Source organism: Lissotriton helveticus, chromosome 5_1 (genome assembly GCF_964261635.1).
Source record: "Lissotriton helveticus chromosome 5_1, aLisHel1.1, whole genome shotgun sequence".
Classification (NCBI taxonomy): Eukaryota; Metazoa; Chordata; class Amphibia; order Caudata; family Salamandridae; genus Lissotriton; species Lissotriton helveticus.
Window position 1 is genome coordinate 1,448,482,283 of NC_136065.1, and position 14,948 is coordinate 1,448,497,230.

Genomic DNA, 14,948 nt, shown 5'->3' on the forward strand with positions numbered 1-14,948 from the left:
TGCTCAGGGCAGGTGTTAGCTTTTGGAGATATTCGCGCTTAGCGCGAATATCTCCAAAAGTTGGTAATAGGAGATAGCGATGTTAGCGACTGTTTCCAGTCGCTAACATCTTGGCACGCCCACTTTGCATGTCATTAGTGATAAATATCACTGACATGCAAAGCGGGGCCCAAGATGGTCGCTATCTCCTATTAGCTGTCACTAACTGGTGTTAGCGACAGCTTGGTAATAGGGAGATAATTTTATCTCCGCTTTCTTGGCTTTTAAAGCCAAAAAAGCGGAGATAAACCCCCTTGATAATATGCCCCACAGTGAGAGAAAGGAGGCCGGAGATGAAGAAGAGATGTCAAATACACATTGGAGATAATATAGTGGCAGAAGGGAAGTAAATATGAGTAAACTTACCATGTAACATAAAAATGTTGCACTCTATACTATAAGTCTCATTTTATACTACAATCACTTCGCTACAACCTCATAAATTAAAAATAAAAATGAATAATGTCTCAAACAATTTTTGATTTCTAAATATAAATTTATTCTTCAGAATTTTCTAAATTTGAAAGAACTAGTAACATGTCCTCATCAGCAATGTCCTCATGAAAAGTCTGCAATGATGATTCTTGTAACTCTATGGTCTCCAAACATTCGATAAATTCGCCATCAAGAGATTGATCAAAAAATCATTCAAGTCATCTCCTCCTTGTGACAATATTTCATTATTGGTGCTGTCAATTTCAATCAATGTAGTGGAATCATTCAAGTCATCTCCTCGTGACAATATTTCATTATTGGTGCTCTCAATTTCAATCAATGTAGTGGAATCATTCAAGTCATCTCCTCCTTGTGACAATATTTCATTATTGGTGCTGTCCATTTCAATCAATCTAATGGAATCATACAAGTCATCTCCTCCTTGTGACAATATTTCATTATTGGTGCTCTCAATTTCAATCAATGTAGTGGAATCATTCAAGTCATCTCCTTGTGCCAATATTTCATTATTGGTGCTGTCCATTTCAATCAATCTAATGGAATCATACAAGTCATCTCCTCCTTGTGACAATATTTCATTATTGGTGCTCTCAATTTCAATCAATGTAGTGGACAATTCAAAAGAAATTGCCACGGTCTCTTCATTGTGAGCCATTTTATTTTGAAATTGCTTGCTGTAAATTGCAGAAAAAAATAATCACTTTCATTTATCGTTTTTAGTAATACATAATATAAAACTAACTTTATCAAGTATTTAGTATAACAGAAGGACTGCAAATAAATAACAGAAAACATTTTTCAAATTATCTTCAAGTGTACAACATAGTTCCCCTTACAAATTAACAACTCACCTTTTTAAAAGTAGGAGAAGTGTTAGTACTGTGTAAATCAAACACCAGAAATTCACCACCAAAAATTCCTCACAAATGTACCTCAGACAGTAGTATCACAAAATGGCTGTGGTTTCCTCTCATTTGAAATATATACATAACCAATTAACTTTCATCACACACAAATACAAAACCAAACTAACATTTTAATTGGTTCTAAATTTCAACACTTTCAAATGTGTTTTCCCCATGCAATTTTCCATAGGACATTTACATACGTCTACAGCCTGAATGGCTGAACGGAATTACACCAAACTTGGCAAAATGGTACATCAAACCTAAGAGGTCAGGAAGGACCTACTATGCCCCCTTATGGTCATTTCCCCCTTCGCTTTGGCCTCCTCTTGTCTCTCAATCCTACCGAGAGACAAGATGGCGGCCGCTACGGACTGTTTGGAATGTTGACAGACGCCGGAGAACCAATCAGCTTCGCAAAGCTCCGTAACGCGAAAAGTACGCGAAGCGGAGCGCTGTTACAGATATATATCTTTTTTTGAACGTTAATTTCTCAAAATCCACTGGAGCACATATATTGAGACCTAGCAAAGGCACATCGGGCTACCAGTCCCTAATATTTTGCCAAGTTTCGTGCAAATCCATTCAGCCGTTCGATTATTATTATTTTATTTTTTTTTTGCCCCGCGGGGCCCTTTTAAAACCTCCACATCAAACGTAGGGGGTCAGCGAGGATCTACTATTCCCCCTTATGGTCATTTGCCCCTTCGCTTTGGCCTCCTCTTGTCTCTCGATCCTACCGAGAGACAAGATGGCGGCCGCTACGGACTGTTTGGAATGTTGACAGACGCCGGAGAACCAATCAGCTTCGCTTCACAAAGCTCCGTTGCGCGAAAAGTACGCGTCCTGGAGCGCTGCCCGGTCCGCTGTTACAGATATATATCTTTTTTTAAACGTTAATTTCTCAAAATCCACTGTAGCACATATATTGAGACCTACAAAAGGCACATCGGGCTACCAGTCCCTACAATTTTGCCAAGTTTCGTGCAAATCCATTCAGCCGTTCGGGCTAAAAGTGAGGCCAACCGCCCTATGGAAAACTCAATGTTAAAAACACGTTTTGGGACCCCCCTTTTTTCTCAGCCCCCCCTTGACGAACCCCCCCCAAATTTTCAAGGGCTGCTCAGAAACAAAATGTGCCATTTTCCTGAAAATTTCAGCCAATTCCGTCCACAAACGCCAAAGTTATTAGACATAGAATTTTCAAAAATCCCATAGAGAAAAAATCCTAACTATGTATACCTACTGGCGACCGCCAGTAGGTAATATATATATATATATATATATATATATATATATATATATATATATATATATATATATATATACATACACATACAGAGCTTAAGGTGGGATGGAAAAACTTGGGGGTCTTTCAAAGGGGCGAGGCCGTGGTAATTAAGGGTGTGGCTTAAAAGCACCTAAGCCGAAAATCTATGCTTAGCTTAGGCAACAGCTCCTCTGCAGTTTATTTATTCTCCCCATGGGTGTACAATTGTACTTTATATTAGCCACTTAACTACCGCATGGTATAGAATTTTAGAGGGGGCTGCATCTCATTATTTTTCAGACCGCTTACACAGTGATACTACGGGGATCTACATTGCACTAATTTGCGATAATATGCTGCATTACTAAATACTTATAAGGTCCCAAATGCGAGACCGATTGCATTGCAAATGCTTGTTTAATGTACTATGAGAGCTGGAAAGAGATGCCAATCTGGTAGCTGAATTGCACACCATTAAACCAGCAAACCTGGGTTAATCCTTGCTTCCCGTCCTAAAGTTAGGAGTCCTAACTTTAATACTTCTAAACGGAGAAAAATCCTAATTTTAAGACTTTCGGTATTCACAGAAGGCATTTAGGAGTCCCAAAGTTAGGAGTCCTAACTTTACTACTACTAAACTGGGAAAAATCATAATGTTAAGACTTTTGGTGTTCACAGAAGGCATTTAGGTGTCCTAAAGTTAGGACTCCTTACTTCTGTGAATACCCAAATGAGTAAGTGTCTTCTGTGAATACCAAAATGAGTAAGTGCCTTCTGTGAATACCAAAATGGTAGAAAGTTTAGGATTTTGTCTTAAGTTGGTTCTGTGAATCGGGCCCAGTGTTTCTTGGCCGAGCTCTTCAAGTGAAGAAAAATGAGACGAAAATGAGTTGAGGACGAAATGTTAAGATCCTTGATTGACACTGAAGTACTGCCATTAGATGCATGTTGCAAAATACAGTGCATACATTGCACTAAGGAGCAAAATATTTCACAAATATTCGGTCCTGATGGTGGCAGGTGGCTCTGAATAAATCCATGATTGTGATACTAAAGTCACTACTTTTATTTTACGTGGAAATGCGTTTGTATAATGCCATTTCAATCATGTTTGCTTGTAAATTTTCCACTAACATCTAAAATTCCGGCCCACTATAACCTTTGTGTCCTAGCAGCATACACAGAATGCATATAGCTGGATGCTTTAACATAAATGTTCATTTGATTAAAATAAACACAAAAAGAAAAATAAATAAATATCGCAGCTATGTCTGGAGTGAGTGCCTTTGGCTCAACACAGTCAATATTTGACATAACGAGTAAGCATACAAACTCAGTCCATCACATATATAATCGGTACTGTCCGGAAAGAAGAAACACGCACAAGGATTGATGCATGATTTCCTTCTATACTCGTTCATCCTAACTCCGATCTCGGCCGCTTTCCTGTTATTTTTTTCAAAATCTAAAAACAAGAGTTTTTTTTAGGAGATCATTGTCAGCTTTTTACTCTTCGGACTGCCCCACTGCAGAAACATCTGCTGCAGTAGAGTTGGTAACTAATCCTGTGGATTAACCCACCCATGGCAGAGGAGGACATAGGTTAAAGGTCTTAATTTTACGGCCCAGCAAGTCATCTTTCAAGAAATAAATAAAAGAGTTTTGAAGATTTGCGTGATAAGGGCATCTGCTTAACAGTTTCCATTCAAGGCAGGCACGAAGTAAAGCACGATACAAAATATAACTATTATTCAAAAACGTGTTTATTCTTTAAAATAATTTATTGGTAATGTACACCAAAGCAGTGTTTTGAAAGAAAATCAGCTAACGGTGGTATGTCAGCAGAGACTTCTAATAGTGTTGCTAAAATCATTTATAAAGTGTGCCATTTCAGTAATGTTGGCTTTATGTTTGAGTGAGATAATCCGTAGGTGAAAGAAAACATATATTCATATGTGTTGTCAGAAAGCACCAGCTGCAGCTTTCAGTGGTAGGCGTTGAACCAATGTCATGAATTTTCGATTTGTCTTTTCTGAACGAGTGTTCGAGGTCAGAGGTCAGATGTCAACCTTTTCATCACAGAAATGTCAGATAATGGTAAATATTCCCTAGGGTCCTATGAAAAAATCTGACCCAAGGCATACTTGGTGCTCTTAACATTACCAGCTGGGAGGTAAACAAGGGTCGCGCGCAGGTCGTTCAATAATCTGTCAACGACACTAGGGAAATATGGTCCCCCACGTCTTCAAGGCTTCTGGGTTTGTGTCACGCATTGACGTGGTCTAGTGGGTCACATGATCCTGCTCTTTCAAGCACTAAGGGAATTAAAATGTAACGCGCTGATTCCATTAACTGGTTGGTGAAAAGTAGACTGAGTGAATGACCTCAGGGACGGGTAAATGAAGACGGTCTCTATAGAGAGGGCCGAAAAGTGTAAAATAACAGCTCAGGGTCGGTTTGAGGCACTACATCGGTACTCAGGAATTTTTGCAATATAAACCTCTGCGTGCGTATTGGGGTCCCCTTTTCACACCTAAGCCACCTCTCCTGTGTAGCTGTGCCCCTCCAACTCTTATCCCTGTGTCACTGTGTGTGGGTTTCTCCTCCTGTGAGCCTGTCCTTTATCCTTATAAGAAGCATCTTGTTTCTTTTTCCTCGAGGCCTCTGCCTTTTGCTTTCTGTCTCTCTGTATCACAATCAGGGCCAGATGTACGAGCAAAGAATTTGCGACTAGCAAATTGCGTCGAAAATTGGAATGCCAATGGGGTCCCAAATTGCATGCCTTATGCATATTCATGAGGCATTCGCAATTTGCGACCCCATTGGGAATGGCTGGCCCTCCCAGGTTTGGTGGGGCCTGCTGGACTCAGCAGACCTCCATGCCTGGGAATGCTTTTCAATAAATCATTTTTTTTGTGTGTAAACGCAGCCCCTTTTCCTTAAAGGAAAACGGAATGCATTTAAAAAATGAAACAGTTTTGTTTAATTTTTTAAGGGCAGGTAGTGGTATTTTTAGAGCCAGTCACAAAGGAGAAGGGGTCCCCTGGGGTCCTCTTCCCGTTTGCGAGTCGCTTACCACCCTTCTGTGAAGGGAGGTAAACTGCGACTGTTTTGTGACCGCAATTGCGGTCGCAAAACAGTCATACATGGTATTTGGGGTCGCCATTAGTAAGGGAACTCCCCTTCCTAATACCGAGTCGCAAGACACTATTTTGTGAGTCGCACATTTTTGTGAGTCGCAAAATAGGGTTTATAGATGGCAAAAAGGATTTTTGCATGCACAAATGGGTCTAAGACCTGTTTGTGCATGCAAATATTCGTTGTACATCTGGCCCTATGTTTCTCTCAGATTCTTTTCCATTGTTTTTCCCCCTCTAGGTCCTACTTCACTGTACCCCTCCCCACACCTATTGGTAGACTGCAGATTTTACTCTCCTCCCTCTCTCTCTGGTGTCACACTTTGGAAAAGAAAAACAGAAGAAAGCAGAATTTGTGCTGAATCAAGGGCACATTCATCAAAATGGCCATATTGAAATGGCAGCTACTCAGTGCTTTAAGTGGGAAAAAAAACTAGGGGTGCTCTAAAAGGGGTGTGGCACATTTCTTAAAGGGGTGTGGCCTATCCTAGTAGGGGGTGGTCTAAATTAAGATAACCAGCATTGTATGATTAAGAAAATCATGACGTCGCATCCAGCAAAGGATAATAAAATAAGCAAAAAAGTATATTTATTAAGTATAAGTTATAAAATACCAAACACTTTAAAAAAAACATGTAAAAATGATTTACATTACTTAGAAATCTATTGCAGGATTTCCCGAAACCCTTGAAGATATTCACTGTGTCTATTTGCTGGGGTTTCTCACAACAATTTTCTTCAGCAGACCTTCTACCTTTTGCCAGCCAACTCTTTACATACAGCTTTGCGTCAAATGTTTCAAATGGAGGACCTCTCCAGACGCAACTTAGCTCCGCCTGATGAACATCCGCGTTGCTGGGGGAAATCCTCGTTGCTGTGACCAATCCGAGCACAGCTCGGAAATGATGATCCCGGGCCGGTGGTGGTGAATACTGGCAGGGTGTCAAGGCTCTTTCTCACAGCGGCGAACCAGGTCTTGGGCACACAACACAGCTCGAGGGGCGGCGGTGGAGTCAATGAGCACACAGTGCTCGGGGGCCAAGCAGGTGCTCCAAAGTTCCTCAGCTGTGCGTTAATCCTCTCACACAGAGCGTGAGGGACTCGATCCTGGGGCAGATCACGTTTGAGGCAGAGCAGGCCTAACGACCATACGCCCCAGCTGTGTGCCGATGAGCACACCGAGACAGATTTCACAGGGGGGCAGATTCACAAAGGCACAGCGCAGAGACCCACACAGCAGCTGGAAGGGTGGTTGCTGGAGAACTTTTGTATCCCTGAGTTCCGAGCTCTTCTTAGGCCCTTGGAGAGAGGCAGGCTTCAGAGGGGCAAAGCACACAGCACTGCTCCTCTTCAAGTTAAGGAGACACAACACACAGCAGACAGTCCCTTCCTCAGCAATCACAGCAACTGTAGGTCAGCTCCCAGACACTAAGCATGGATTCCTTCTTGATCGCAAAGTTTCCTAATTTATTTTTACTGGAGCTCCAGTCCTGCTTTTATACCCCAAAAGTATTTGTTCTTCTTGTGTGAGGGGTCCTGGACCCAATCTAAACCAGTTCTGGGTGCACTCTGCCACTGCACCTCTTCTTCCTTTGTGAGTGTGGGACAGGGCCATCAGAAGCACCGGAGGAGGTGGAGCCAGCATTGTGGCAGGCAGGCACAACCCTATTGAGACCCATGTACTACTCCTTCCACCACTCTACATGCAGATGGGTCTATTCAGCCTTGTGCTGACTCAGCCAGCCTCCTGGAGCTGCCCCAGCCCCTGTCACTCACAAACCAGGCAGTCAAATCACACCCAAGCAGAGGCACACAGAAAGGTTGAACAGGAAAATAGCATCTTTCTAAAAGTTCTATTTCCAAACTTAGAATTTAAAAACCATCTTCACTAAATGATGTGTTATTAAATTCTGAGCTCATGGATACCAGATTCCATATGTCTATCTTGCCGTTATGGGAAGATATGCAGGTAAACATATCACACAGCATTCCCCATGTTATCCTATGGGTAAGATCCCCTTTCAATTGTGAAAAACGAAATTGGCAGTATTTCACTATGAAGACATGTTACCCACACTAGTAACACCAAACAACAAGCATTTACAATGCAATAGGTCTCGTATTGGGAAAGTTTAAGCTATTGGTATTGTAAATGACACATTTTTTGTTTATGTTTTGTTTTTGAAAATAGCAAAATTAATAGCTTTGACATTTACAATGCCAATACTTATAACTTTCGCGAATGTGACACCTATAGCATTTGTAATGCAATATGTGTTGTATTTACGTGACTTACATGTATTGGTATTACAAATAACAATGGCTTTTAATTTTTTTAAAAATAATTAATACTTAAATAAAAGTTATTGTAATTTATAATGGCAATAGCTTAAAGTTTTGTAAATAACTTTTGTGAAGATTATGTTCAGTGTATTTCATTGTGATGAAAATACAAGAACAGAAGTGAAATATTAACATCTTTTTGTTACATTTGTAATAAAGCTTGAAACATTGAGAAAACATATTTGAACCAGGTGTTGTTGAATGGTTGCACAGATTGATGCTGTGGTGGCGCTGAGTGATGTTGTGATGGTGAATGAGTGATGCTATCCTATGTTTTGTTTTGTTATGCTATGCTATGTTTTGCTATCCTATGCTTTGATTTGTTATGCTATGCCATGCTGTGGTTTGTTATGCTATGCTATGTTTTGTTATGCTATGCTATGTTATGCTATGCTATGCTTTGTTATGCTATGTTTTGTTATGCTATGCTATGTTTTGTTGTGTTTCATTATGCTATGCTTTGCTTTGCTATGCTATGTTTTGTTTTGCTGTGCTATGTTTTGTTGTGTTTTGTTAAGCTATGCTGTTTTGTTGTGCTTTGCAATGTTTTGTTAAGCTATGTGTTGTTGTGTTTTGTTATGCTGTGTTTTATGTTCTGCTATGTTTTGTTATGCTATGTGATGTTTTGTTTTGCTACCTATGCTGTGTTTTGTTATGCTATGCCAAGTTTAGTTTTGCTATCCTATGCCTTGTTTTGTCATGCTATGCTATCCTATGTTTTGTTATGCTATGCTATGTTTTGTTGTGTTTGAGTTGTTGTGAGAGTGAGGGGGTGTGAGGGTGAGTGTAAGGGTGTGTGGGGGGGGTGAGGGGTGGTTGAGGGTGTGAGGGGGTTTGAGGGGGTGGTTGAGGGTGTGAGGGAGTGTGAGGGGTTGTGAGGGTGGGTGAGGGGGGTGAGAGGGTGTGTGAGGGTGAGGGTGAGAGGGTGTGTGAGGGTGAAAGGGTGGGTGAGGGTGAGAGGGTGGGTGAGGGTGGGTGAGGGTGGGTGAGGGTGAGTAAGGGTGAGGGTGTGTGTGAGGGTGAGTGGCTGTGGCAGTGAGGGGGTGTGAGGGTGAGGGGGTGTGCGTGTGAGGGAGGGTGAGGGGATGTGAGGTTGAGGGGATGTGAGGGTGAGAGGGCGTGTGAGGGTGAGAGGGCGTGTGAGGGTGAGAGGGTGAGGGTGTGTGAGGGTGTGTGAGAGTGAGGGGGTGAGAGGGTGAGGAGGTGTTTGAGGGTGAGGGGGTGTGAGGGTAAGGGGTGTGATGGGGTGGGTGTGTGGGGGTGTGAGGGTGTGAGGGTGAGGGTGACAGGGGTGAGGGTGACGGGGTGAGGTTGAGGGTGTGTGAGGGGGTGTGAGGGTGAGAGGGTGTGAGGGTGAGGGTCCAAAGTAAATAGTGGCAAGGCAGACATCATAAGACAGAGAGAAGAGACTGCGTGGTGACTGCGTTGGTCAGTTTCAGAATCAGGAGGGGCAGAGTCAGCACAGTCTGCGAGGGATCAACGTGTCTAGAGGCAAAGCATAGCGGATGTAGCATTGCAGCTAGCAAGTCGAGTGTTTCCAAGCTGAGTGTCCCTAGAGAGATGGCAACACAGAAACAGCATTTGAGGAGCAAGGCTACTGTAAACAAGCAATGTAGGCTTTTACTTTCGTCCATAAAAAAAACCGAGAAAGGTGCAGAGAACGCCGAACAAAACACGCTTCCTCGCGAAATGGATGCAAATAAAAACAAGCTCTCGGCATTGCTGTGGCGGGGGGGGCAGGTGAGCGGCAACCTTTGAAGTCTGATGTCGAGACAAAGACAAATGGTGGTGTGCGATGTGCGATGTGCACGCGTGGGGCGGGGGAGCGGCAGCCTTTGAAGTCTGATGCCGAGGCACAGACAAATGGTGGTGTGTGATGTGGCTGGCGATGATGTGCACGCGCATAGCTTCCATGAACTGTATGCGATCTACAGCCGTTTTGGTAGATTTTTCTTTTCCGCTTACTATAATCTCGCCTATTGATCCCTGCCGGATAGAATAGGCGAGACCTAAAAAACGGGACTTCTGCTCACCCTACCTTTGACCTTCAAAGCCCGAAAATAGAGCCCCCTAGAGTCCTCTTTTGAGGCCCCCCCAAAAAACTGGGGTGCTCAGCCCCCACAGCCCCCCCCCCACTTAAAGCCCTGCAGCTACCACTCATAAACTTATTTTGTCAAATAGATTACTCTAAGCATTTTAAACTCGAGAATACAAGTTGCTATCAAACATGTTATCAATAGTCATTTTATATTCATAAAATCTACAGTCGGCAAAGGAAAAACTTGCGCCCGTTCCACGGCAACATTTGTGTAACAGAAAGCTTTCTCACCTAATCCAACATCACAAGCACCTTTAAAAAAAAACACTAGTGGCTCACTGTAATAGATTTAAAGTTGAAGGTCAATTCACTGAAGTCTGCCCACCAGGATGCCCCCGCCTTCTAGGAACATTGTTGAAGGTTTTCCAAGAAACCCTTCAGCCAACTACTCATCTTTTTTTAACGTATGTGAAACATGTAATTCATTGTTTCTTTATTTCTTATGGACTTTAGTATAGGTCTGTGTTATTGCCTCTCTGGTATGCGAGTAGGGGGGCACCGCTTGATCGTAGGGAAAGTTAGCATCCATCTGTCAGGCTGAGAAACCATGTCCAATATTAATTTGCATGACCCTGGCTACTAGAAAGTCTGAAATGAAGGTATGTGTAAAAGATTGGAGTTCCAGAGTTTCCTCAGCTTCACGTGGGTGGAATATTTAGGGGAAAGGGAGCTTCATATGATCACCTTTGCTACAGCATTGATGTGAACGGCAAAGGTGATTTCAGCTTTGAAAAAACAATTCACAGTTCCTCATATTAGATGAGGTCAGGGGATGTATTCCAAAGTCTGTAGGCTAGGCAAACGGTGGTGCACCAGAGTCAGGCTCTCCACTCGCCGGGTTCTCTGTCTTGGCATCATTGATGTATAGGACGCTTTTGAACAGTTGGTGCAAGTACTCGCAATGTCAGTTTTCCAAGTTGAAGTGGATTTGAACGCTGAAACATCTAGATATTGGATGTGTTTTTGCACAATTGTATGAGGATCACCATATGTAAAATTACTTTAAAGATATACCAGTGCTCTTGTTGAGGCATTTCATGAAGTACCAACATTGAAGCAAGTTTCTGCCACAATGTATTTAATACTTTTTTGCAAGATGATTATCATATCCAACCAAAATTTGAGTGTTCCTAGGTGCCTCCGGAGTCGGGACGCACCGCACCTATGGCGGTGCGACGGTCCCCACCGGAAAGGGCAGGGCTGGTGACGGCTGCGTGTAGTGATGCCGGAACCAGCCTCTGAAAGCGACCCACCTGGGACTGGTCTAGTGGGCGGGGGACCTGGAATTGCATTCAGCTCTTCCGGGGCACAAGGGAGCCGTTTTTTTGCAAGACCCCACCCCTTTAAAAGGGGCAGCAGAGCAATGAGACGGTCTTTTTGCACAGCTCGGCGTTCCGTCTGCAACACATCGAGCTGCCCCATCGAGGGCCTAGAAAATAATCTTTTTGTGTTTACTGTACAGGTTTACGAACGTCCAGGATCGGTGGCTGCAGTCGAGTGATGGCGCAGGAGTCCTGCTTTCAAGGGCCAGCTGGGAGCCGCACAGGCTTGAGTTTAGCACTCACCTGACCCGCTTTTGCTGTGGCAGCTCTAGGGTTGGAGGCCTAGATGAGGTGTGATTTTAGGCTGTGGTGGACCACTCAGGGGTTTGTGTTTGATCCTCGTGGGATTCCTTGTTGGGCATTTTTGATGCAGTGAGCTTATATCTTGGTGTGCTGGTTAGGCATTTTGTTGAGAAAGAAGTTATCCTTGATGTTCTGAACTCCTTGATCACCTCTGGTATGGTTCCCACATCTTGGAAATATGCGATGTTCAGGGCCCTCCTGAAGAAACCCAACTTGGACCAGTCTAATTTGGCCAACTATCGCCCAATCTCCCTCCTCCCTTGGCTGAGCAAGCTGCTTGAGTGACACATTAATACAATCCTGGTTGAGTATCTGGAACCTAACAAGGTATTATGTGATTTTCAGTCAGGTTTTCGACCGCAGTATAGGAAAGAAACGGCCTTGCTTGCAGTGACGGAGGAGGCAAGGAAGCTGTTAGACCAAGGAGGAACGGCTGCTATCATTCTTCTGGACCTCAGTGCTGCGCTCGACACTGTAAACCATAACATCTTGGCCCATCGACTTAAAAGTATGGGAGTGTCGGGCACGGTACTGACTTGGTTCCAATCCTTTCTTAGCAGCCGTTTTTTCAGGTCTTAGAGGGGGATGTGGTGTCTTCTCGGCTACCTCTCAGCTGTGGGGTTCCACAGGGCTCTGCCCTGAGCCCCACGCTCTTTAACATCTATATGAGTCCTTTGGCAGAGGTTGCCCATCCATTCGGCATTAAGATCATCACCTATGCAGACGACACTCAGCTAGTGGTAGCTTTAAATCATGCTGACGGGTCGTCAAGCACCCTAGACCCTTGCCTAGAGGCGGTAGCCGAGTGGATGGAACTCTCCTGCCTTAGGCTCAATGGAGACAAGATGGAGATTATGCTTTTGGGCAATCCGTCACCCCAGGTTTCCACTCTTTCATGGCTGGCCTGCCTGGGTCCTGCCCCAACTCCAAAGACACAGATCAAGAGCCTTGGCATGTGGATTGGTAGCTCTCTTGATCTCAACCACCAGGCTACCAAGCTCTCGGCACCTGCTATGGACTAATGAGAATGCTGCGGAAAATAATTCCCCTTCTTCCTTTCCAGGCAAGAAGTATTATGGTACAGGCCCTGGTACTTTCTCGCCTGGACTATGGGAATGCTTTATATCTCGGAGCCCCTCAGTCTACTCTCCAGAAACTGCAAGTAACACAGAAATGTGCAGTACGGTTGCTTTTCCAGACACTGCAATGGCAGTCTGCAAGACCAGCTCTGAGGAAACTTCATTGGCTTCCTATTCAGGCCAGGATACACTTTAAAGGCGATGTGCCTAGCTCATAAGGCCTCAGAGAAGCCACACGCTATATAAATAGAACTTCATTTCATTTCAAGATGCTCGGGTGGCGGTACTAGTCAGCGGTGGTCCCCAATTGGGTTTTTTGGTGTTTGGTTTCTCCTTTCTTTTGTCTGGTGGGTGTGGTGAAAATTATAGCATTAATATAGCATGGAAGCCACATTAATGACAAGATATCACACCAAGTCCATTGCCTCACTTTCGAGTAGGTTTGAATATGGTGGCTGTGGATAATTGTTGGCCCCCTCTCCTGTTTTCCTGCGCTCTTACCCTAGATATTGGGAAGCAATTATTCAGAAGTGCTCCTGTTCCATTGAGCGCTTGAGGGTCTGGGAGGCTTATCTGAGATAGTGAGGTTGCCCCCCCCTTTGCATATACAGGTCTTAAATTTATTTATTTATTTATTATTTATTTAATGGTTTTGTAAAGCGCGTAGTAACTCCGAAGAGCATCCCAGCGCTAAACTGCTTCTCCAGGGGATTTGGCCAACTAGTAGGATTATATTTACGGGAAAAGGAAGGTCTTTAAGGTCTTTCTGAACTGAAGATAGTTCGGTTCTGTCCTAAGTTTTTGGGGTAGCTGGTTCCATCGTTTCGCCGTGTGAACCGAGAAGCGACGGCCACCGGTCTTGGCTTTTCTCACTCTAGGGACTGTAATGAGGTTTTCTGCATTGGACCGGAGATCCCTCTCTGCTTTGTATGGGATTAAAAGTTCTTTCAGGAGAGGGGGACCGTTGTTGTTGAGTGTTTTATGGGCCAGACAGAGGGCTTTGAACAAGACCCTTTCTCTGACTGGGAGCCAGTGGAGAGATTTAAGGGCCGGCCTGGCGGAGGATCTTCCAGGTGTGCCCGTGAGTAGACGGGCTGCGGCATTTTGGACTTTCTGCAGTGAGTTCAAGGTGGCTTCAGGGGCCCCCAAGTATATAGCGTTACAGTAGTCTAATCTTGCCAGGATTAGACCCTGGATGAGGAGCCTCCTTGCGGTCTCTGGGAGCAGGGGAAAGATCTTCCTGCAGGCTCTGAGTAGTCCAAAGCATGTCCCTGCGGTTCTCTTTGCCTGGGTTTTGAAACTCATGTCTTTCTCGATCCACACACCAAGGCTCTTGACCTCTTCCTTGGGTGCGGGAGGGTCCCCCAGGCACCTGGGCCAAAGGTGAGATGGTAGAGAGGGCCCATTGTGGCCCATCAGGAGGATCTCGGTCTTGGACCCGTTCAATTTTAAGGAGGAGAGATTCATCCATCGGTGGACTTCGGAAAGGCAACAGTGGAGGTCGGAAGGGGCGTGGTGAGGATGGGAAAGGGTAACGACCAGCTGAGTGTCGTCGGCGTAGTTGATGACTGACACGCCGAACGAGCTAACCCTCTTCTCCAGTGGGGCCATGTACACGTTGAAAAGTGTGGGGCTCAGAGATGAGCCCTGTGGCACTCCACACCGGAGGGGGATGATGGATGAGCAGCTGTCGTTTTCCCGCACCTGGAAGGAGCGTCCAGTCAAAAAGGATTCTAGCCATTTCAGGGCCAGACCCTTTAATCCGATCTCTCCCAGTCGGTGGATTAGGGTGGGATGGTCTACAGTGTCGAAGGCCGCACTGAGGTCTAGGAGGATCACTGCCACTGATCCTCCTGTGTCCAGAATGCTTCTGGCCTTCTCCACTGCTGTCAGGAGGGCGATGTCAGTGCCCTGCCCTGGACGAAATCCTGTCTGGGAGGCCGCTAAGAGGTTGTTACTTTCTAGGTAAAGTGATAGTTGTTTATTTACCAGCTTC